This window comes from Cervus canadensis, chromosome 28 (genome assembly GCF_019320065.1).
Source record: "Cervus canadensis isolate Bull #8, Minnesota chromosome 28, ASM1932006v1, whole genome shotgun sequence".
Taxonomy (NCBI): Eukaryota; Metazoa; Chordata; class Mammalia; order Artiodactyla; family Cervidae; genus Cervus; species Cervus canadensis.
This window is the reverse complement of record NC_057413.1, coordinates 11,138,581-11,164,043: the sequence shown is the minus strand read 5'-3', so window position 1 is coordinate 11,164,043 and position 25,463 is coordinate 11,138,581. Positions and strand designations below refer to the sequence as shown.

The 25,463-nt window shown below is 41.3% G+C and overlaps 1 protein-coding gene across 14 annotated transcripts in view; it reads left to right on the top strand.

Annotated features, from left to right (window-relative positions):
* Positions 1–25,463, top strand: part of ATXN1 (ataxin 1) — a 404,850-nt gene that overhangs the window by 257,213 nt on the left and 122,174 nt on the right. For 13 of the 14 annotated variants that reach the window (XM_043449232.1, XM_043449225.1, XM_043449231.1 and 10 more), the window contains one exon: positions 5,374–5,502. The gene's annotated coding sequence lies outside the window, so the exon portion shown is untranslated. Of the gene's footprint in view, positions 1–5,373; positions 5,607–25,463 lie in introns of all 14 variants that reach the window. The other variant, XM_043449226.1, reaches the window with a different exon arrangement.

Genomic DNA, 25,463 nt, shown 5'->3' with positions numbered 1-25,463 from the left:
AGGAAGTATTCTAATTTCATTCTTTTACATGTAGCTGTCCAGTTTTCCTAGCACCATTTATTGAAGAGGCTTCAATATTGAAGAGGCTTATTTTTGTACAGCTTTTGCACAGCAAAGGAAACTATAAGCAAGGTGAAAGACAACCCTCAGAATAGGAGAAAATAATAGTAAGTGAAACAACTGACAAAGGATTAATTTCCAAAGTTAATTGTATATTCTTGCCTCCTTTGTCAAAAATAAGGTACCCATAGGTGCCTGGGTTTATGTCTGGGCTTTCTGTCTTGTTCCATTGGTCTATATTTCTGTTTTTGTGCCAGTACCATATTGTCTTGATGACCGTAGCTTTGTAGTATATTCTGAAGTCAGAAAGGTTGATTCCTCCAGCTCCATTCTTCTTTCTCAAGACTGCTTTGGGTATTCAGTGTCTTCTGTGTTTCCATATGAATTGTGAAATTTTTTGTTGTAGTTCTGTGAAAAATGTCGTTGGTAATTTGATAGAGGTTGCGTTGAATCTGTAGATAGCATTTGGTAGTATACTCATTTTCACAATATTGATTCTTCCTACCCAGGAACTTGGACTATCTCTCCATCTGTTTTATGTCATCATTGATTTCTTTCATCAGTGTCTTATAATTTTCTGTGTACAGTTCTTTTGTCTCTTTAGGTAAGTTTATTCCTAGCTATTTAATTCTTTTTGTTGCAATGCTGAATGGGATTTATTCCTTAATTTCTCTTTCTGATTTTTCATTGTTAGTATATAGAAAGGTAAGTGATTTCTTTGTATTAGTTTTGTATCCTGCAACTTTGCTAAATTCACTGATTAGCTCTAGTAATTTTCTGATTCTATCTTTAGAGTTTTCTATGTACAGTATCATGTCATCTACAAACAGAGCTTTACATCTTCTTTTCCAATCTGGATTCCTTTTATTTCTTTTTCTTCTCTGATTGCTGTAGATAGGACTTTCAGAACTATGTTGAATAATAGTGGTGAAAGTGAACACCCTTGCTTGTTCCTGATCTAAGGGGGAATCCTTTCAGTTTTTCACCATTGAGAATAATGTTTGCTGTAGGCTTATCATATATGGCCTTTACTATGTTGCGTTAGGTTCCTTCTATGCCCATTTTTTTAAGAGATTTTTTATCGTAAATGGGTGCTGAATTTTGTCAAAGGCTTTTTCTGCATCTATTGAGATGATCATATGGTTTTTATCTTTCACTTTCTTAATATGGTGTATCCCATTGACTGATTTGCATATATTGAAGAATCCTTGCATTCCTGGAATAAACCCAACTTGATCATGGTATATGAGCTTTTTGATGTGTTGCCGAATTGTTGGCTAAAATTTTGTTAAGGAATTTTGCGTATATGTTTATCATTGATGAACATTGATGATGATATGATATTGGCCTGTAGTTTTCTTTTTTTGTGTTGTCTTTGGTTTTGGTATCAGGGTGATGGTGGCCTTGTAGAATGAGTTTGGAAGTGTTCCTTCCTCTGCAATTTTTTAAAGAGTTTTAGAAGGATAAGTGTTAGCTCTTCTCTAAATGTTTGATAGAATTCTCCTGTGAAGCCATCTGGTCCTGGGCTTTTTTGGGGGAGATTTTTGATCACAACTTCTATTTCAGTGCTTGTAATTGGGTTCATAATTTCTTCCTGGTTCAGTCTTGGAAGACTGAACTCTTCTAAGAATCTGTCCATTTCTTCCAGGTTATCCATTTTATTGCCATATAGTTGTTCATAAAAGTCTCTTATAATCCTTTGTGTTTCTGCATTGTCTCTTGTAACCTCTCCTTTTTCATTTCTAATTCTGTTGATTTGATTCTTCTCTTTTTTTCTTGATGAGTCTGGCTAAAGGCTTGTCAATTTTGTCTGTCTTCTCAAAGAACCATTTTTTAGTTTTATTAATCTTTTCTATTATTTCTTTCATTTGTTTTTCATTTATTTCTACTTGGATCTTTATGATTTCTTTCCTTCTGCTAATATTGGGGTTTTTTGTCCCTTTTCTAGTTGTTCTAGATGTAAAGTTAGGCTGTCTATTTGATGTTTTTCTTGTTTCTTGAGGTAGGATTATATTGCTACAAACTCTTTGAACTGCTTTTGCTGCATCCCATAGGTTTTGAGTTGTCATGTTTTCATTGTCATTTGTTTCTAGAAATTTTTTTGATTTCCCTTTTGATTTCTCCAGTAACCTGTTGGTTATTTAGAAACGTGTTGCTTAATCTCTATGTGTTTGTGTTTCTGATAGTTCTTTTCTTATAATTGATATCTAGCCTCATAGTGTTGTGGTCAGAGAAAATGCTTGATATAATTTCAATTTTCTTAAATTTACTGAGGTTTGATTTGTGACCCAAGAATCACATGGAGAATGTTCCATGTGCACTTGAGAAGAAGGTGTTTTCTCCTGCATTTGGATAGAATGTCCTGAAGATATCAATGAGATCCATCTCATCTAATGTATCATTTAAGACGTGTTTCCTTTTTAATTTTCTGTTTTGATTATCTGTCCACTGGTGTGAGTGGGGTGTTAAAGTCTCCTGCTATTATTGCTTTACTGTCAATTTCTCCTTTTATGTCTGCTAGTTTGTCTTATGTATTGAGGTGCTCCTATGTTGGGTGCATAGATATTTGCAATTGTTATGTCTTCCTTTTGGATTGATCCCCTGGTCATTATATAGTGTCCTTTCTTATCTCTTGTAATCTTTATTTTAAGGTCTATTTTGTCTGATATGAAGATTGCTACTTCAGCTTTCTTTGCTTCCCATTTGCATGGAATATGTTTTTCCATCCTTTCACTTTCAGTGTATATGTGGCTTTAAGTCTGAAGTGGGTTTCTTTTAGACAGCATATATATGGGTCTTGTTTTTGTATCCATTCAACCAGTCTGTGTCTTTTGTTTGGAGCATTTAATCTATTTACATTTAAAGTAATTATTGATAAATATGTCCCTATTGCCATTTTTTTAATTGTTTGGGGTTGATTTTGTAGATCTTTTTGCTTCTCTTGTATTTCTTGACTATATAAGCCCCTTTAACATTTGTTGTAAAGTTGGTTTGGTGGTACTGAATTCTCTTAAACTTTTTGCTTGTCTGAAAGGCTTTTTATTTCTCCATCAAGTTTGAATGAAATTCTTGCCAGGCACTATAATCTTGGTTGTAGATTTTTCCCTTTTAATACTTTAAATATATCCTGCCATTCCTTCTGACCTGAAGAGTTTCTGCTGAAAGATCAGCAGTTAAGCGTATGGGGTTTCCCTTGTATGGTACTTGTTGCTTCTCCCTTGCTGCTTTTAATATTCTTTGTGTTTAATCTTTGTTAGTTTGATCACTATGTGTCTTGGCCTGTTTCTCCTTGGGTTTATCCTGTATGGGACTCTTTGTGCCTCTTGGACTTGATTGACTATTTCCTTTTCCATGTTGGGGAAATTTTCAACTATAATCTCTTCAAAACTTTTCTCAAACCCTTTCTTTTTCTCTTCTTCTTCTGGGACCCCTATAATTCGAATGTTGATGCATTTGATATGGTCCCAGAGGTCTCTGAGACTGTTCTCGGTTCTTTTCATTCTTTTTTACTTTATTCTGCTCTTCAGAAGTTATTTTCACCATTTTATCTTCCAGCTCACTAATTCGTTCTTCTGCTTCAGATATTCTGCTATTGATTCCTTCCAGATTATCTTTAATTTCAGTAATTGTGTTATTTGTTTCTGTATGTTTATTCTTTAATTCTTCTAAGTCTTTGTTAATTCTTGAATTTTCTCCATTTTGTTTTCAAGGTTTTGATCATCTTTACTGTCATTATTCTGAATTCTTTCTCAGGTAGTCTGCCTATTTCCTCTTCATTTATTTGGACTTCTGTGTTTCTAGTTTGTTCCTTCACTTGTATAGTATTTCTCTGCCTTTTCATTATTATTTTTTCTTTTAACTTATTGTGTTTGAGGTCTCCTTTTCCCAGGCTTCAAGGTTAAATTCTTTCTTCCTTTTGGTTTCTGCCCTCTAAGGTTGGTCCATTGGTCTGTGTAAGCTTCGTGTAGGGTGAAATCTGTGCTGAGTTTTTGTTTGTTTGTTTTTCCTCTGATGGGCAAGGCTGAGTGAGGTGGTAATCCTGTCTGCTGATGATTGGGTTTGTGTTTTTGTTTTGCTTGTTGTTTAGATGAGGTGTCCTGCACAGGGTGCTACTGGTGGTTGGGTGATGCCCAGTCTTGTATTCAAGTGGTTTCCTTTGTGTGAGTTCTCACTATTTGATACCCACTAGGGTTAGTTCTCTGGTTGTCTAGTGTCTTGGAGTCAGTGCTCCCACTCCAAAGGCTCAGGGCTTGATCTCTCTCCAAAGACCAGCCTAGGTCCAATCTACCAAGAGGAATTTCACCTGAAATGAAAGGGCCTTTACTTGAGTTCCAAAAACCTGTGCACAAGAACACAACGGAGATCTCTGACTCAGCAGATGACTCGGTATTGCCTGCCACGTGGACGGGCCTCCCTGGATTGCAACAGATGACTAGAGGGTCTGTCCTTGGCAGTGGTCAGCAGAACTCCACGTACCACTTCTGTCGTGTTATCCTTGGTGGGTGGAAGTGGCAGATGGCCAAGTGGAAAATTTCACAGCCCTGCAAACATCAGCAGACTAAACACTGCAGACCAGCCGTGCGGGGGAGCTGGGTGGTGTGGACCAAATAATCGTGTCCCCTGCACATGCCTTCCTCATTAGTTTTGGTCTCCTCTTCCTCTTCCCTTCCTGTTCCAAGGCTTTACTTTCTTTCTCCCTGAGATTCCAGACAGCTCTGTTTCCTGCCCTGTGAACCCCTTGACCGCTAGGTGGAAGGAGAAACATTCGGATGCTTGGGTGTGCCGGCGATGGTTGATTGTGGGTGCCTTGCCAAAGCTGACTTTTATATTCTGGCTCCGAGCTAAGCTACAGCCTTCTGACGGCAAATAATCCTTTGTGTTTACGGGGCGCCTTTCTTCTTGGGAACTTGGAGTGCCTTGCCAAAGTGTTCTTATTGATCTTCCCAACAACTTGGTGAGGTATGAAAATGGCAAAAGGTCATAGTCCGGGCACCCGCCTTTTTGCAAGAGCGTCAACTCGGGTGGCTTATTTTGAGGCCATGTTGCAAGTTTGCATCTCAGCTGGGATTGCATCTGAAGTCTCCCAGAATTGGCTTCAACTTTGGGGTGGGGGTGGGGAAAAGGCTTGGCTGCACCATGCTGTCCGTCTCCTGGGGCAAGAGCAAAAATATCGCATTTCCTTTTTAAGCAAAGTGTACTGGAAAATGGTCTTTGGTGAATTACCCATCAGTCTAATTGATCTTCATTTGTTGTGATAACAAGGGATTTGACGGAGTATTCAGCTTTTTATTTTTTCTTCCGTTCCCACGCTAGGTACTTCTCCCTTCTCTGTGAAAGGAAGAAAGAGCACACCTGGGCCCAGGAGCACTCCAGCTTCTTGTGGGAAGTCTCCATGGTGAAGTGCAAGCCGGGGCTACCTGTGAACCGCACACAGTGAATGTTGTAAGTTAACAAGAGTCGAATCTGCACTGGCTTGCCTTGCAACGGTTTGTGAATCACTGGATGCTCGAGCCAGGGTGCTGAAGACGTGTTAGCATTAGCTCTAGGTGATCCTCCAATTAATTTCTTCTTCTTCTTTTTTTCTTTTTATTTTTTTTAGGGGAGAGGTTATGTGGTTATTTGCTGTGAACTTGACTTTCTTAGCTTCTGTTGGGCACTGCTCATTCTCTCCTTCTGGAATAAAAGCGTGGAAGACTGATTATTTCAGCTCAGAGCCAAGTTTATAGCAGCCTCTTTAAATCCGGCTCTGCAGTTCTTTTAGGTTAGTGGGTATGGGGTAAAACCTTTCAGGCTAAGGATTCCCAACCAGGGAATCACACCCTGTCATTATTTTATTTACATAGAGTTTTTGATTGGAAGGAAATATGTTTCTGGCGTTCAAAAATCTGAGGTATGCAAGCTAGTACAGTGAGCTCTTCAGGGTGCTTCTCTTGCTTAAAATTGGCTGATTTATTGGTTTTTGTCAGGCTACTGGGTTGGGATTTTGAGATTAGTGGTTTCTGCATGTCAGCTGCTGGTCACCTTTCATGAGGAGGTATAGGATCCAGTAATTGAAGAGAAGGCACCCTGTGGGCTTCCAGAAGCTTTAGTTTACCACAAAACTTAAGGGTTTGCTCAGCTCTGCTGCTTTCTGGAGATTTTACCTCATTGCTAGACCGTGTCATAAGAAAAAAATGCTTAGAAGAGTTTTCACCAGGAAAGAATAAAACTACAGGAAATCCAGGCTGGCCTATGAACATATCACCTTCAAATTTTAGAACATGAAGAGCCATCTTTGACTAGGCTTTTTTTTGTGTGTGGAAATATCTATTGTATATATTTGTGCACACACATCTTTATATATTTGTGTGTATGTGTATTAAGTATAAATGTGTATATATATACACACATATATGTATGTGTGTGTGTGTATATATACACATATATATATACACACATATATGTATGTGTGTGTGTGTATATATATACATATATATATATATAACTGTATTAAGTTTTCAGTTTCTTAATGATTTGGTCAGGAAAGTTTTCCAGGCATTTATTACCTTTTTTTTTTCCAGTTGCATAAACAATTTTGAGAGAGCAAGGTGCAGCGATATGAGGGCATGTATCAGGGAGAAAAAGCATTTACCATTAAAAAGAAAAATTTCCACTGAAATTTTATTTCTTGGTTTTCTAAAACTTTGTATTAAATATGCATGTTTATCCATATTTCCCGAGGGTTAAATAGTCATATTAAAATAAGCTTATTGAACTCAAGAACTCCCAGTGCCTCAGGGTAAGTGGGTGATGGGGAATGGTGGTGTTTTCATGGATTCTCATTTCGCACATACGATCACGTTGGTTCTGGTGGAAAGTACAGGGCTCTTAGAATCATTGACCTCAATTCTATTCCTGGTCCTAAGGTCAAGTAAGTTTGCAACCTCGGGCAAGTCACCGACCCCTGCGAAGTGTTGGTTTATAAGTCTGTGTTGCTCTATGCTGCTTGTTTATTGATGAGTCTCCATCTTAGTTTGGGGTCCCCACAAGCAGCAGAATCTTATTATAAAAAAAAAGACTCATATTTGAAAAGTTTCTATCACTATTAAGGAATAATTCAGGGGACCCTATTAGATCTGGGTGCTACTATAGCTGTATGTTTTTCTAGAAAGTATTTCCCAATCAGGTAGCCAACAGAATGCACTTCTAATGATGTTTTTTTAAGCATCTTTTATCCTAGGAAACAAGTATCTTACGGAAAAGTGCTGTAGGTTTCAGGTTACATTTAAAAGAACAGTGCAGGAACTATAATCAAGACAGCTTTTGTTTCGAATCTGGTGGTGTTTGTTTTTGTTTTAAACCATTGCTATGAACTGCTCATGTGATACTCTGTCAGACCTCAAACATTAAGTGAGGTTTTCAAAGACATTCTCGAGTGTAAACCTTCAGATGCCACAACTTAAAGTCATTTAAAAATACTTCTGTAAACGGAATGGGTTGAGCGAGAGGAAGAAAATGCTAAATTCTTTTGAACTCCAAAGGACTTTTTCTTCCAAATTGCATTCGCTTGGGGAGGTAGGGGGAAGTCCCAGTTTTCTTAGTAAATTTTGAAGTTAGTAACCTTTTGCAGTCTTGCTGTATTTTTACAGCACTGAGTTAATATTTTCTCCTTATTTTGGTATCCTGGTGCCCCAAGGCTATGCCATTATAATAGAGAAGGCAGATTTTTCAAAGGACATGAGCTTGCATGTAGATGGTGGTGGGTAGATGAACATGTTAGTAATAATCATGGCAGCCACTGGAATTAGTGGTGTCCATCTTTAGCAGCTTGTTGCCTCAGACTCACTACCTTTGTAGTTCTCTGCTTGTCCCCATTATCCACCTGTCAAATGCCACTGTGGTTCTTGCAGATGGACTTTGCTCCTCAAAGTGTCTCAAACTGGCTCTAAGGTGTGGTATCTTGTACAGAGAGGAGAAGCAAGAAAACTGACGTAGGAGTTGGGAGACCTGGATTTTACCCGTGGTGCTGCAATTAACCCTAAAGCCTTGAGAACCCATTTTATCTTGAGTAATATGAGAAGGTTGAATGTAGTGAGCTCTGATGATTCTTTTAAAGACTCTAACATTGCTTCAAATATCAGCCTTGGATGAGGCAGGCTGGATGTTCACTTTCCCGTATTTGGCCTCTAAGAGTCAGTGATCTGGTACAACTTAAATTTATTGATACAAGAGCATTTAAAACATTGAGCACAGTCTTGTGGTTAAAAAACCAAAAACAGAATTAGAGTGTGTGTCAGAACGACATGACCCTTAGCAGAGGACCCTCCCAGGGACCATGCGACAGTCGAAACGTGTTCACTGGAGCACTTTTTCTAAGAAGGCAGTTTTAGTCATTTAAATTTAGGACCCATACTCATTGGTCTTTTTGAAAATTAAATATGAACCACTTTTGAAATTTAACTTTTGAAAAATAACCCAACTCTGTTCTCAGATATTACTCAGTATAGAAGCAAGGAGGCCGTGATCTGTAATTCTCTTCTGAGCTTCTCTGCTTTCTTGAGTAGATCTTCTCCAGCTGCCTCTTGTCAGCAGCCTTCCCCGGCCTGTATAAAGCATCACCCTGTCCCTCTGTGTCCTCTAGGCCAGGGATCCCCAAACTCCGGGATCCTAGTGCCTGATGATCTGAGGTGGAGCTGATGTAATATTAATAGAAATAAAATGCCCAGTAAATGTAATGTGCTTGAATCATCCCCAGACCATCTCCCACCCCCTCCCCGGTTTGTGGAAAAATTGTTTTCCACGAAGTGGTCCCTGATGTCACCATGCTGGGGACTGCTTCTCTAGCCTACTTTTTTTTTTTTTTTCTTTTAAGCACCTTATATTTTATACATGCATTTGCTAATTGTCCCATCTCCTCAACTAGACTGGAAGATCCATGAAAACAGGGATGTTGTTCTTATTATTTTCCTGGTGAATCCACAACACCTAAAATGCTGCTTGTCCTATAGCGGGGCACGCAGTAAATATTTGTTGAGCAACTAAGGGCAGAGTGAGCCTCTGCCTGCCTTTCTCCTGTGTGAGCCTAAGCCATTCAGAAAAGAACCAAAAATATGGTTCTTATGCAAACGGTTTCAATCTGATAGTAGTTTGGTCAGGTAGAGGGTGACATGCAAAAACTAGTTCGCTGTCTTTTCCTTAGAAGTAGACGTCAAATGTTTACAATGTATATAAGTCAGTATGGGAAAGGAAGCTGTTTGTTTTAAAAAAGGCTTTATGGAGCTATCAATAGCCTTTGGGGATTTTCTGATACTTAAATTCTGCCCTGTGTGTGTTTCCTCTCCTCTTCCATTTGAGTGGTTTGCTCTATGGGTTGTTTGTGAGCAGCCTGCCCTGGCATTCTGTGAAAGGTGGGGAGTTGTGTTTTACAATCCCATTATTTTATCACCGTTCATGTTTTCCTTGATTTCCAAAGTGAGAGATGGACTTGGCGCGTCCGGTCTACCTAGAAACTCACCATTTACTGAATAGCATCATTTTCATTTTCTTTCCTTTTGAGAGATGCATACTTTGGAATGAAAAAATAGTGAGCTGATACAAATTGAGTCCATCAAATGTCTCTCTGGTGGGAAGGGAGAAACCGACAATCACTTTCTTAGTGAGGCATCATCTTCTCTGGCTTTTGAGGATAGCAGGTATCAAGGTTTCTTGAATATTTTGTTTGTCAACTCCCTTTTCAGAGTGCAGGAGTTACATTATTCCTGGGGAGAAATGGAAAGACTAAAATAAACACCTCTGTGCCTATTTAGACAGCATTATGCTGTCTTTATAAGCTTTGAAAAATGGGAACTGAATTTCTAGTCTCCAGAGTGAGAGAATTACACATACACACTCTAATCAGAGCGATTTGGGAATTTCCCTATGTGTCTGTCAATTTGTACCTTTTAGATTTGCCATCTGTGATACCAATTTTTTTTATGATCTCTAGTGCTATCATAGAAAAAAAAACTGAAGTCGATAAAAGGGATCACAAGGGAAGAGATTTTACTATTAGATAAATGAGGGAAAAGTCTCATTTTTTAAAATCTTTGTTTATAATGACCCTACAAGTTGATCTGCATGTTATAAAGGCAAAGAGTCTCTCATATTTCATGCAAGCACTCTGGGTGTTCTTTATGTAGCCTCAAGTCTTCTAGAGTTTTCTCTTTCACCCATTTCTTTCCCTTTTCCAAACTTCCTCCGGTTGCTTGTTATAGATGGCCCCACTCATTCCTGGCCATTGCTGCCTTTCGGCGGGTGGTGGTGTTAGGGGCTCTGCGTGAGCTGCTAAGAATTAAGAATTGATGTTGGCCCTCCTTCCTGAGTTTCTTGGCCGAGGGCAGCCTATCCCAGGCACACCTGTTTCCCTCGATATCATCTTCCCCACCTGCTCAGTCTCCTTGCCTTAGCATCTCAGAGAGGAAAAGAGAAATACCCAGAGTGCTCAGCAGTTGTGGTAGGAAAAATGTTCGTGTATCTTCTGCAGTGTTTCTGTCCTGTAAAGGAACGTGTCCACAGCCTGGTCAGACCGCTTTCTGATGGAGTAGTGCTGAAGTAAAAAGGTTTTATGTTCTATTTACTGTTTCGAATTCACTGACTGGATCCTATTTATGAAAAGACTGGTGTGTGCCAAGGTGTGCTGAGGTCTGTGAGGGAGGCAGGGGTGAGTCATCTGCATTCACTGCCCTCTGGGGTTTCCCTCCCACTGTGCTGGGCACTGCTGGTCACCACAGAGTCAGTGCTCCGAAGCCAGTGTGAGTAAGATTCCTGAGACTTGGGTTTTCAGAGAAGGAAGGATTCATGGACAGCTGAGCATCTGAATTTGGCCTTGGAACAGGGGTTGGATTTTAACCCCATATTTGTGTGTGCTTTGAGAAGGCGAGAGAGCGGGAGAAGATAACACAGGTCTTTTTGTTTCACTGCTTCTTCACCTGGGCAGGTGAGACCTCGAAAGCATCTGTCCATGAGGACTGTGCCATGACCACTGATCCAGACGTCGAGTGGGGGCTTAGGGCACGGGGGACCCATTCCTCTTCGGAGTCATTTTATGTGTTAATAAGCAATAGCTAAAGCAAGAATTTGGGCCACTTAAAGATGCAGTATCTCCCCAACCCGTGTAAAATGTAGTGTTTTCAACTGAACTTCAGACTGAAACCACACCCAGGACTAAAAATGTGTTTCTCAAGTGGAGTGCCTTTGAAGCGCTCGCCGTGGAAGAGTCTGTATACACCAAAGGCAGGGCGAGGATGACTGGATGGGGGTGATGCCAAGACGCGGAGTCTTAAACCACTGCACATTCTTCCAGACAGATATCACATCTTTCTCCTACTCAGTAACTTGGAGATTGATCAGCTCTACCATCGTTGTTATAAATATGTATGAATATGATGGTGATGTATAAATATGACTGATGTATGTCTTTCTCTCCAGGTATATCATATCATAGTATTGTTTTCATTCTTCCTCTAAAAGACTGTTGTTTCTCTTTTGTTTTCTTAGAGGAAAGAGTGAGGCACAGATAGGGACTAAATGATATCGTTTTGTCATAAAGCCAAAACGAAATCTGATGGTTCTTACCAGCAAACATATCAATTTTGGGGACAAATGTATAAAGACAAAAGAATAATTTCACTCTTTTAATTTCCCACATTTTTAACTTTTGTGAAACAATCATTTTTTAAAGAAAATCATTTATCCCTCCCTCCCTCAACATATATTCATATTAAATTTCCAGTGCTAGCTATGTAATAAATGATGGTAAGTGGACTTGTAGAGTGAAAGAATGAATCCATCTTCTCTGTGTCCTGAGGATTTTGTTAACCTTTTGCAGACCCCTGAATAAGAATGTTATATAATTTAAAAAAAAGTCTTTTGCAACAAGTATAAGCTACTTTTAAGGTGAGATAGTAAAATTAGCTGTTTGACATCTGTATTGGAGGATGTTAGTGTCAGTTCTAGTTTTTTAGATATTTATTTGGCTTTGCTGGGTCTTGGTTGCATCCAGCGTGATCTTTAGTTGAAGCATGTGGGATCTAGTTCCTTGACCAGGGATTGAACCTGAGCCCCCTGCATTGGGAGCGCAGAGTCTTAGCCAGTGAACCACCAGGGAAGTCCCCAGTTTTCTATTTGTGCTTCTGTTCTGAAACTACTTCCTTAAGTAGACTCCCCCAAAGTAGAAACCTTAATAGGATACAAATGGCAACCTTCTTCAGAATCTTTTTATTTCTAAAACTCAGTTAAGTTCTAGTCATGCTCTTTGGACTCTTCAGCATCTTATTCCACCTCTATCTCGCACATCTTTCCCAATACGTTTATCACACACATCTTACGACCTTCTGGCCCTTCTGGCCACGAGTGTCTAGCATTAGGACATGTCCACAGTGCCAACAGAATTTACTGCTTGAGACCCCCGCACAGGTACTGGGCTGCGCTACATCTTTCATTCTGGACATAAGCCATCCTCACATCAGGACGTCGATGTTTTGCATATTTGGAAATGAAAATGCTCTTGCTAAAATTATTTTCTAAAAATTTTTTATTAGGTGGCTCTTCATTTCATTTTTCTTTTTTTTTCCCCCGCAGCCTTTGCAGCTTGCATACAACTGAAAAATTGTAATTTCTCCAGGGCTAACATCCAAGACTTTGATAGGCAGTCTTAATGCCTGGGGCTCCTATGAGTTGCTGCCCATTCTAAGCATCATAAGACTTACCTTGCAGAACAAAGAGAACTGGACCCAAAGACCGTCCCCTTCTTCTGACCTGGCAAGCCCTCCCTTCCCAGGGCCCTTTGTCTTTTCCTCTTTGTTCTCCAAGAAAAGGGAGGGATGGGATTAGGATGCTATTGTTCAGAACGGGGACAGCTATTGCCTGTGCAAACAGATTTTTTCCCTTCCCTTTCTTTGGCAGCTGCAGTTGTTCTACCTGTTTCTGCCTCTCCTTTTTCCGCTGTGAGCAACCTTTCTCCCTCACCCCACTTTCAGGAGACTAATAAATACACGAGTGTCAGTTGGTTCCTGTGAATCTACCAGCTCACGTAATTCAGAATAGAGTCATTCAACCTCCATCTTCAGTGAGGTTTTTGCCCTTTCTCTATCACCACCACATCAAGTACACGTGTAGATTTAAGGGTAGGACGTCGAGGTGAGAGCTGTCTGCTGGCATATGTTAGTCTGTCACTCCTTTCGTGGAGCAGATTAGCTGCCAATTGGTATCTTGTTGCTGTCGTTGGAGTTTGCAGTCCAGGTCCGCAGCTCTGCTGGCGATCTATTTCTGAGCGATGATGCCAGTTGTCCTGGCAGCCTGCTGGCTGGCGCATCCCTAAAGGCCAGCAGAGGAATGGCAGTGGATGAGGGTGGCCTCCAGAGGGTTGGAAGGGAGTTGGCAGTCACCTTGCTCAAAAAGGATTTTCCATTTTCTTCATCTGGGCCGGCCTCCAGGAAGAGGATGTCCGTATCATGGGAGTGTCACTTGGGACTGTGAACCACATGGTCTTTCTCGTCCAGATAGCGTCCCGTGGAGAATAACAAACTGATTAGTGGCTGATCCAGGCAGAGTGTGGGGACTGCCGGACCAGGGTGCTAGGTGATCTCAGGACGTTAGATGGTATCAGTTTTTCTTGTGAATCGGGTTCACGTTCCTGTTCATCAGCACTGGTGTTCGGAGTTGGGGACATGGGTAGATGTTTGGGCAGAGTCAGGGGTCAAGAGAGGAAGGTTGAAGGGATACACCACAGTGGATCTTGACTCCTTGTCCTGTTGACAGGTCTGGCCTAAAAGCAGTTGAGTGTAGCTAGAGCTCTTTGACTGGGCTCTGGTAATTATCCGTGTTCGCAGCGTTGCAAAGGAGCACCCCTTGTCCTCTTCTCTTGAAATCCTCTCCTCCTCCCTTGATGTCAAGTTGAATTGGCACTAAATGACTTGCCCCTCCCTCCTGATTTGGATCCAAAAGAACACAGAAGCTTTCTATCTTAAAGTCCCTCATTTAGTTGGCCTTGCCTTGATTGAGTCTAAAATTGGGCAGTCAACTGACAGTGGATGTCTTGGAGATTGCGTGCTATAACCATTTCATCAGAGAAGCCCCTGGCCAGTGCCTGTGACTGACATTTTCTCCTCAGGAATGTGTCTGTTTCTGTTGGCATGGAGATGTCAGGATATGTTTCACACACACACACAAAAAGCAAAGGTGGGTCTACCTGCAAAATTTGGGTGCTGGGGAGCACGGGAATCTGGTAAAGAGATGCCCCCAGAACAGTTGAAACCCACAAATGACATAAATATTATTAGTACCTTTCATTACTTAAAGAATTTTTTTTTTGTATTCACAGAGACCTTTTAGTATTTACTGAGATAATAGCACGTACTGTGTCTTCAGGATGGGGAAGCCAGTTAGGGTGTAACCAGATATTTCCTGCACATTTTATTGTTTGCTGTTTGCATGCTTAGTTTCATCCAGCTCTTTGCAACCCCGTGGGATATAGCCCTCCAGGCTCCTCTGTCCATGGGATTTTCCAGGCAAGAAGACTTGCGTGGGTTGCCATTTCCTTCTCCAAGGAATCTTCCTGGACCAGGGATTGAACCTGGGTCTGCTGCATTGGCAGGCAGATTCTTTACCACTGAGCCACCCGGGAAGCCCAGCACATTTATACTCAGCATATATAAATGCCCCCTTTCATAGCTAGAATAAGGATAAATGTTGAAGATCTGGAACTGAAATTAACAGAAATACTATTTGGAGGAAAAAAGAAACTCCACGGGAGTTGATTGTACTTTCAGAGCATCCTGTGTTTCCAAGATGTTTCTTGAATAAATCAGTTTTGTTTAACAAGCATGTGGTGTGTTCAACCAGGTCATCATTTTAAGTTGTTGAAATGGTTTACATTCTCGAAGACATTGTGTGTTTCTCGAACAATAAATAACTCTTAGGTGCGTTTTGATGCAGTGGAGAAGCAAGGTTGATTTTTTTTTTAAAGGATCATTATGTAACTCTTAATTCAATATCTGATGCTAAATAGTCATCATTCTTCATGGTACACAGGCAATGAAATCAGCTCTCTCATATTGATATGAATAATAGATACAGACTGTGAATCACATTAAAGTTGGAAGATTAAAATCCTTCTCTAGGTTGGTTGCTTTTTTAAAAGAAATCTGGAAAAGCAGATGAGAGCGCAATTAGGACTCATGAGCTTCATGCTACATTTTTTTTTTTTTTCACAACCTATCTAGATATACAGTAATTGGAAGCACACCTAGTACAGAAAGACTGGGTTATCTCTTCCTCTTGAATTTGTTGTCAGTCACAGAGGTAGGTGTGAATCTAAATATTAATAACTCAAGGAGAAGATGGGGATGCTTGAGGCTTGGTGCAGAAGCATCAGACTAAGAATGGACACCTGGGTTTTCTTTCACTTCCACCCCTGTGAGACCAAGGGCAAGCCACTCTCTTTCTCTGTGCTCCTATTCCCATGTCTTCCAAAGGAAGGTAGTTCTTTATTCCATTTGACAGCATCAGATTTAAAGGTATTCATCCAGCTAAGGACTTTTGGACTCATAAGTGTAGTGTTAGTCACTCAGTTCTGTCTCTTTGTGATCCCATGGACTGTACCCTGCCAGGCTCGTCTCTCCAGTCTTGAATACTGAAGTGGGTTGCCATTCCCTTCTCCAGGGTATCTTCCTGACCAACGGATCAAACCCAAGTCTCCTGTATTGCAGACAGATTCATTGCCATATGAGCCACAGGGACTCATACCTGGATTCAAATCCTAGATCTGCCGCTCATTAGCTGTGTGTCCCTGAGGAAACTGTCCAACTTCTCTGAGTCTTACTTACCTCATCTATAAAATAGTGCTGGTCATACCTGTGCCGCAGAATTGTTGAGAGAACTGAATGAGATAATGTGTGCTAAATATTAGTCCAGAGATTGCTCCCTAGTAACCATGGCAGCTATAATGCTGTTATGATAATAAATTGCACAAAAAATTTATCATGATGTGTTGCTGAAACAAACAGGTGAACAGAACAGGTGAGCAGTTGAAACTTGATAGTCTGTCTGTTGTGGAGATGTTTCCTCTGTAATGGGAATTGTCATCGTCAGTGTCTTTGCATTGCCAGTGAAGTCGGTTATGTCTTGTCAAAGTCTTCTGCTGCTTTGACATGTATAGTAGAGTCATTATGATGGTGAAGGTGGCAGCGTTTGTCAGAATTATCCATGTGCATAGTCTAAGGGGCCTTGGTATTTTAGGTAAATTTTTTAGCATTAGTCAAACTGAAAGGCACAGTGAGTTTGGAAGAGACACTAGTCTCATCTCTAAAAAGAGTAGGGAGATTCCCAAAAGCTATTGATATGAGTGGAACTCAATATTTTGATGTAGCCACCGTGTCTAGGTGGAGATAAGTGAAAATTACCTGGGCTAAATCTTTGACATTAAAGACAGAATACGTCAGAAGATGGAGGTATACATTCCTGTATCTTCTTTCAGCAAGTATTTACCTGGTGTGTGCGCTAAGGAAAGCTTCCATAACAGCTAAAAAGAGCTTCCAGTCACTGGAAAAAGAGAGATGAGAAGATAGGCGATTCCTATCTTTTAGTGGTACCCAGAGGATGCTATGGACGCAAACCAGTGTGGCATCTTCTGGGCTTAGAGAAGCCTTCACCCCTAGACCTGACGAACTGACAAGTGTTAACTTGGAAACAAAATGGGTGTATCATTTGGCATACATTGTAACAAGCCACCCCACCGTTTAATGACTTGAGACAACAAACATGTGTTGTGAGCCAGCTGGGCTATTCTAGGCTGGGTAGCTTGACTAGGACTGGTTGGTCCATGATGACCTGACTCTTATGTCCAGTTGTTGTAAGGCTGGTTGGGGGGCAGGACCGTCCACTGGGACAGCTGGTCCCTGCTTTTACATGGTCACTCACCCGCCAGGCGGCTAGTCTTGAGTTTTCATATTGGGTTCCCAGGGTCTCAGGGTTGGTCTCAGGGTTCCCGGGAGCAGCAAGAGAGGATAAAGTCCAGTACACAAGTGCTTTTAAACTGCTCCTTGGAAAACCCTTGCTAATCTCCCTGTGGCCAAAGCAACTCATATGATAAGTTCAGATTCAAGGGATGGGGGAAACATGGGCATCATAGTTGATTGCATGGGGGACACGGTGTTCCAAGCTCAGACAAAAGAGAATGTGCCTTCTTGGAAAAGTGTACAGAGTCCAGAGTGTCTAGAGCAAAGCAGGGGAGAAGTGTCAAGGGATGGGCCAGATCGCCAAGATCTTCTTTTCAGGAAGCTCTGTGGAGGAGTTTGAAATCTATCCTAAAGACAGGAGTCCTTGAAAGTTTGGTAAGCAGGATGTGGACATAATCAATTCCATATGTAAAAACATGGGTGATGGCAAATGCCTAAAAGCATTTGTCAGCCTAGACGGTTTGGGGAAGTTTCTAAACTTTCTAATCCCAACCTAGACGTCCCAGGGATCGTTGGAGAAGACAGAAACACTGCAACTGAGAGGTGGTTCCAAGTGGACATGTGCTTTCTAAACAGAGACCAGAAAAGAGGGTGCAGAGCCTCCTGCTGTGTCAGGGAGGTCAGAGGCTCAGGTCACGGGCAGTGTCCCGGCGAAGTGTGCCGGGAGGGCTCGGAACCTATGAAGGGGGTTGGACCTTGTGGGCAGCGTTCATCGCATCTCTTCCTGGTTGGATCCTGCCTGACTTCTGATGGGCTACTGATGGGTTGATTGAAAGACTCATAAAAAATGTGTGTCTTTGCCTGGTAGGTAATATTACTGCATCACCCCAGCTGAAGACTCTTCTTTCCAACTGGTTTCCCTGTTACCTCAAAATAGGCAGTATGTTGCATGGGCTGTCGGACCCTTTAAAAAAATCCTTCTCTATCCTTGGACGGGACCAGGGCTCACTCATTAATTTCAAGAACTGACCTTTTAACTATGCTATTCAGCGTCACTCTTTAAAAATACTAAAATAGAAGTGACTGTTTCATTTCACTAAATTCAAGTCACCGAGACCGAGAACTTGTGGTTTTCACCAGGCCGTTTGGGACCCAGTTTGTTGTCACCGAAACTGTGTGATATTGGGTGGGAGCTGGCACGATCCTGTTCAGGCTTGGAGGTTATAGCTCCTATGTGGGAAGTACTATCTTTTATAGATTAAAAAAAAAGAGAGAGACAGGGGACACCTAAATGTGCATTAAGCAGATAATAATTTGCCATGTTTTCTTTTTAATTTTCCAGCAAAAAAAAAAAATGGGAAGAAGAGCATAGATAGGGTGGTGTAGGCTGCAGTGGGGGTGGCCTCTGAGTTCTACTCTTTGCCTTGAGGGACACCCTCCCTGACCGTCATGCTGACAGCAAGTCAAGGCGAGAGAGGAAGACAGACAAGGAGGACTGAAAACCCAGAGCCCGGTCAGCCGGGCCGCTTCTGTAGCTCAGAGTCCTATATTTTCTCCACTTAGAGAGTTTCCAAAACCAACCTCTGGTGAGGATACTTAATAGTATTAGCTCTTTGTTTTGTGCTCACTGATAGAAGTGTTGGGTAACCACCGAAGTCAGTTGAGGGGGCAGCTTGGCCCCTTTGGGACTGGAGAATTAGCCCCTGTGCTTGGCAGGCGTGATCGCCAGGCACTGCTACTTGAATGGGACGCGTTTTCAAACAGGAGAGGGTTTCAGAAACTCCGATGCAGGGTCAGGGGCAATAAAGGCATTTGTTTGCTCCTGAGAAACAGCTAGCATTTTAGATGTTTTTAGCTGAAAGTCTCAAACAATTATGTAAAGGAAGGGAACCTCAGGATTTAAAATGTCGCAGTGGGGTGAGCTTCACTGTTCTGTGAAATGGAAATGAAAACGTGATGTGTTGGGGAATTCTTTATATATAATACATAAATATATATATTTATATATAAAATCTATCTATTTGGCTGCGTCGGACCTTTGTTGTGGCATGCAAACTCTTAGCTGCGGGCTGTGGGGTCCCTGACTAGGGATTGAACCCAGGCTCCCTGCATTGGGAGCGTGGAGTCTTAGCCACTGGACCACCAGGAAAGTCCCAGTGGGGAATTCTCTCTTCTACTTACTTGCTTTACTGGAGGATCACAGGACACACACTGACTGATTGTATCTGATGCTGAGAGGAAGATATGATTACTATGCTCAGCCTGGTGACGTCACAGAGTCTAGAATGATGCCAGGTGAGGGAGGGAGCCCAGCCGTGTGGATCAAGGAAGATCCAACTCCTGTATTCTTTCAGTACAAACAGGACCTTCTAGGAGATTTATCATGAAATATTAATCAAAATAATGTTTATCTCTTTACAGATACCTACTCAGTCTGTCTGAGCACGCGTAGCGTATGGAGGAGGAAAATAGAATCTTATTTTTAAACGGGGTGAAGACGGCAGTGTGTGTTGCTGCCACCTGTGTATTATTTCACAGGTTTTGTCAGCTTATTTTCTCACCCAGCTGTGCTTTCTCCAGTACCTTAAGCAATGTAACAAGGCTAGGAAGCCACCAGGGACATGGGTACACAATTAAAATGAATGCTGATCAAAACCACCTCCTGTTAAAGACTTTTTGAGAAGTTTTAATAATATCGCTGAAGTCTGAACAGGTGGAACTTTCTTTGAAGCTCCTTGATGAATATCCAGAGGTAGTCACTGTCAGCTAAGGTCTGACAGCGGGTGTGGAGACTGTGATGCCTGGTAACATTCTGAGTGTCTTATAATGGGAGACAGGCTATTCTGTTCAGAATATGGTTGCTTCTCCCCATTTTGGGTATACTTTCTGTAATCACAGTAGATTCTCTCTCTCTCTCTAACACAAACATACATAGACACCTATTCCCCTGGTATGCTCTACTGAAGGCAAACCAGCTACAGAGAGCATGGCAGCCTTGCATACAGCTAACTTTCTAGGCCCAGATTTTAGGATAACGGGCATAAGGTCATAGCTTATCTTCACATTAAAGCCCTTCTGATCCAGTCTCTTGTCTGTTACACTGTTCACAGATCTGGATTCGTTGAACCTAACCTCTTCATTGCAGCTGACTCAGAAATGCAGAGCTCTGAAGCCTGTATATTTACTTATTCCTTCTCAATCTTAGATTTGCTGGCCATACTTCAGTTCACGAAACTGAAAACTGCAAATAAGTTTCCATGAAGTATATGGCCAGAGTTGAAAATTGTTTAGCAGAAGCTACGTTCAATCTTTGGATAAAACTCCTTCCAAGTTCTGCCTTGTGGCGTTTTGCATTGCTGAGAGCCTTTTCAGACAGAAGGGAGAGAGACAGGATGAGAAAGCAGAGCTAGGTGTCCGTAAACACTTGTGTCTAAAGGTCACAGGTGGCGTGGGGAGAATTTCCCAGTAACACATCTGGATTCCAGCAGTTCCGCAGACCCGTGGTTTTCACTGTCTGGACTCCCTCTTCCATTTCAGATCTCATCTTTCTCTCTCCCGATGCCTCCAATCAGCTCATGCACCTTGATTGAGCTGAGGAGAAATAGTCTGGTAACAACGTTTTAAGCTGACAGGGACCTCAGCCAGAATAGTCACACTTTACAAAAGCTCAGGGATCCAGGAATTTTTTAATGGTGGAATTTCAGCTATTCTGGAGGAGATCCTTTAGGTGTCATTTTTCCAAACATATTAGGAAGCAATCACCTGCCCATCTAGTCAATACATGCTATCCATTCTGGTCTTCTCTGCTATACATTTCCATGTATCATAACTGATGGCAATCTTTATAATACTCTAAGAACTTTGCATATAAATTTCAAAGCTGTGGTATGCTTCACCAACTTTCTTTTGTTCCCAGTTTTTAAAATTGTGATTAAAATACACACAACACAATTTACCATCTTAACCATTTTCTTTTTTGTTGTTATGTAAATTAAAAATTTTTTTTTAAATTTTTTGTATTGGGGTATTCATGACTAACAATGTTGCAATAGTCGCAGGTGAACGGTGAAGGGATCCGGCCATGCGTATCATCTTAACCATTTTTAAGTGTATAGTGCAGTGGGATTAAGTACATTAGCATTGTCGTGAAACCATCACCACCATCCCAGAATGCTTTTCACCTTGCAAAATGGAAACTCTTTACCATCAAACACTAACTCTCCATTCTCCCTCCTCCCAGCCCCTGGCAAGCACCATTCTGCCTTCTGTCTTCTATGTACCTCACACAAGCGGAATCCTACCAAGTGTGTCTTTTTATGACTAATTTACTTCATCTTGCATGATGCCCTCAAGGTTCATCCTTGTTGGGGGCATGTGTCAGAATCTTCTTCCTTTTTAAGGCTGGTTAACATTCTACTGAACATATAGAATATATGTAGCCTACTGACTATATATTAAATTTATTCATCCATTGATGGACCCTTGGGTTGCTTCCAACCTCTTGGCTGTTTTCAATAATGCTGCTGTGAACATGGGTGTGCAAATATCTGTTCAGGACACTTCACCAACTTTCTTTTTTGTGCTTGCTGTATACAGTTGCTTGAAGAAGACATGCACCTACCCTCAATGAATCTCTTTCATGAATAGAACTAGGTAGCTTTTTTGCCCAGGAGTGTTACCTGAAGTATCTTCTCTGCTAAATCTCACCTGATACCTGAAATGCCACTAATCGCAGTTCAACACTAGTGCCTCATATGATAAAGAATCGCAATGCAGGAGACCTAGGTTCGATCACTGGGTGAGGAAGCTCCCCTGGAGAAGGGAATGGCAACCCTCTCCAGTATTCTTGCCTGGAGAATCCCACGAACCGAGGAGCCTGGTGGGCTACAGACAGTCCATGGGGTCGCAAGGAGTCAGACGCAACTGCACCACTCACACATTCATTCATTTGTTCCTCCAGAATTGAGCAAAGCCTTCCTCTTGTTTTGCATTAAAATACAAATAACCCTGGGACTGAAGCTACAGTTAAGATTGTTAGCACCTTGGTGTGAATTAATCTGATCTGATTTTAGAAGCCTTATCTGTCCCTCTCCCTAGTTCTTAACTGTTGGTTCCCTAGTGTGTGTGCTTGCTAAGTCCCTTCAGCTGTGTCCCCCTCTTTGTGACCCCCAGACGGTAGCCTGTCAGGCTCCTCTGTCCATGGTATTTCCCAGGCAAGAACCCTGGAATGGGTTGCCATGCCCTTCTTCAGGGGATCTTCCCGACCCAGGGATCAAACCTGTGTCTCTTATTTCTCCTGAGTTGGCAGGCGGGTTCTTTACCACTGATACCACTTGGGAAGCCCAATAAATATAGTTATAGCTTTGCCTTATTACTGCAAGTATCACAGTATATTAAAATTACTCATTGATATTATTTTGCTTCTCCTGATAGAATAGAAGCTTCTTAAGGACAAGATCCTTGTACAATTTATGTTGGTTTTTCAGGCCCTAGTAAATGTTGCCCACAGAGACCTCTGAATAAAAATTCATCCATTTATTCACCAGGCATTTATTGAGTACCCACTCTGTGTCTTCAAGTGAACCTTAGAATTTTGCTTTTCTAGTTTTGGGTGGCCAACGATCAACTCTGTCCACCATACAGTTTTGGAAGATTTTAGAAACCTTCAGATCTGCCTTTCTACACTTTTTGGTGCAGAACCTTGCACCAGATGAGTCACTCAACCTCTCAAACTGTTTCCTATCACAAATCTCCCCAGTTTCTTGTGCTTCTGTTCAGAAGCAACATCAATCTAAGTAAGTTTACATTCTTCTGTTCAAAATTAAGACAGTGAGATGAGGAGACTGTGTCCCTATCTCCAGACAACATCAAGCATAGACATTTTATAATTGTATGCATTCACTTAGCATGTTGTTAATAGTAATCTCCTTAGAATGGGGGCCAGGGTTCGAGTCCTTGGGTTAGCATGCTCTGTGTTGACTTGTAACTGTATACCTCACTGTATACTAGCAACTCACAGCCCAGGGATAACATGCACTCCCTTAAGGTATGTCCCCCTTCATCAGATGATGGTTATTACCTTGTAAATGAATCTATCCTAGACTAAATTATGACTTTAGGCTCTAGCCTCAGAGTCTGTTAATTCTCAGTTGATGTTACTATCAAGGCTAATAGACAAATTATCATCTGGGTTTATATTGTTGTTGTCACTGTTATTCTAACAATGACATTAAAGGTTAAAGATATTTCCTGTGACAGGTTTCAAGATGAAATTGTGATTATTGGTACAGTTCCCTATTTGGTAGGTAAACAGAGTTAAACATTCATTGGTCACTAGATTGGAACAAATTGGATATCTTTACCAAGAACATATTTATAGGATTCATAGGATTCATTTTATAAGGAACAGAAAAAAACAGGAATAGGTGGAATCTTCAGACAATTTTTTAAGCCATAGTTTGGCTTTTTCCTCTATTAAACATTTGGACAGAGTTGTTAGCAGGTAATAAAGTTTAAAGTCAGCTGTTTTTAAGACATTTCCCCTTCTGGCTCTCTCGTATTTCTACTTTAATGCAGTTGAACTGAAAGTTACAGAAGAGATAATAGCAATATGCCTAAATACTGAACTACAGTAAATAGCTATAGTGAATCTATGCCCATAGAAAGGAAGAATTTGAAACAGATGGCTTTTGGTTAAAGGTATTTCCTGTAACATATTTCAAGATGAAATTGTTAGTTTAGCAAAGATGACAAGTCTTTAAAAACACTGGTGCTGGGGCACCAGTTTTTCTGTATGATTCCTCCGCACCCTAAGGACCACCACCGCCACTCCCTCCTCTGTATATAAAAACACCTTTGAAGGGTAAGAACAAACACTGAAGCCAACATTGGTGATTGACTCATGCATCCCTCTGGTTTGTGGATGGGGAACCCAGTTCAGTTGTAAAACAACTCAGTCATGCTAATTTCTGGTCGTGTTGCTACATTATCTTCATAAATAATTTGCCTCGTGGGGTGTTTCTGCATATCTTGTGCATTTTAATGCTATTTTTAGCCAGGAATTTTTATTTTACAATAACAGTTTTTTGAATAGACTAATCAGGAAGCCTCCTCCAGAGTCAAGGAAACAAGTGCTGAGAATATGTCAGGGGGGGTTCTATCTCCTTTCCTCCTCAGACTCTTCCCTCTGCTACTGTTCTTGCTGCTCTTGCCATTACTTTTTGTAACTTTAGTTCTTTGGAATTTCCATTTCTTTTTTTTTTTTTCCTTAGACATCAGAACGTGGCTGTTGAAGTAATTTATGTCATGAGAGGCTGCACCACGGTGATCTGAAGCCAACATGGCTTTTGTGTAAGGCACTAGCTATTCTGCCCTTAACAAGGAGAACGTTATTGGAAACTTGAGTTATGAGATGGAGTGTTACCTCTTTCCTTTGAAACAATTGTGTCTTACAAGTAATCTCTGCAATAGCTTGAAGAGGAGTTAAACTAGAGTAGTAACATGAAAAACCTGCCATGTTGTCGTCATTTGGTCACTCAGTCGTGTCCAACTCTTTGTGACCCCATGAACTGCAGCACGCCAGGCTTCCCTGTCCTTCAGGATTTCCTGGAGCGTTTCAAACTCAAGTCCACTGACTCAGTGATGCCATCTAACCATCTCATCCTCTGTCGTCCCCTTTTCTTCATGTCCTCAATCTTTCCCGGCATCAGGGTCTTTTCCAGTGAGCTGGCTCTTCACATCAGGTGGCCAAAGTATTGGAGCTTCAGCATCAGTCCTTTCAATGAATATCCAGGGTTGATTTCCTTCAGGTTGTCGCCTATAGATGTTGGCATTTGAGTGCTTGCTTCCAGAATCTTTTCTATGGGTATGTGTACAAATGAAGGGCAGTTTTACAAAAATGGAATTGTAATTGATAGACTTTTCTGAACCTTCTTTTCTCACTCTTTTGTCCGTTGGGAACATCTTTCCTCGTTGATAAATATAGGTCTTTAATATGTTTATGGCTTCTGAGCTTTCTGGTGCACGGATGTAAGAGTGAAGATTCTCTGACTTCACCAATTTTATGTGCCCTTTTTGTTTTTCAGCTAGGATCCATCATATGCCTCTTGCTCTGCTCTTGACTATGGTCAGATGAAAAACCCAAGTGAAGACAAGATCTAGGACCCCTACTTGATAGAGAGCTGTGCTCTTGAGTTCTCATCTCTGAATCAAGACTTCTGAGAAAGTATTAATCTTCCATCTTGGCCTCCTCGACACAGCTCAGCATGCCTTTTCTTGGGAATTTTACTTTCCCTTAGATTCCCAGTATCTTCTGTTGACTGCCCCTCAGGACTGATGACTCATTACCTCACCTGCAGTGGTTCCCTTTCTCTTGGGTCTCTCCTTTGGCCTGAATCAAGCAGAGACACTTCTTTTTGACTCCATCATGTCTCTTTCCATTTGTCTGGAGTGACCTCACTCACCTTTCAGATCCCATTTGGAATCCCTAGG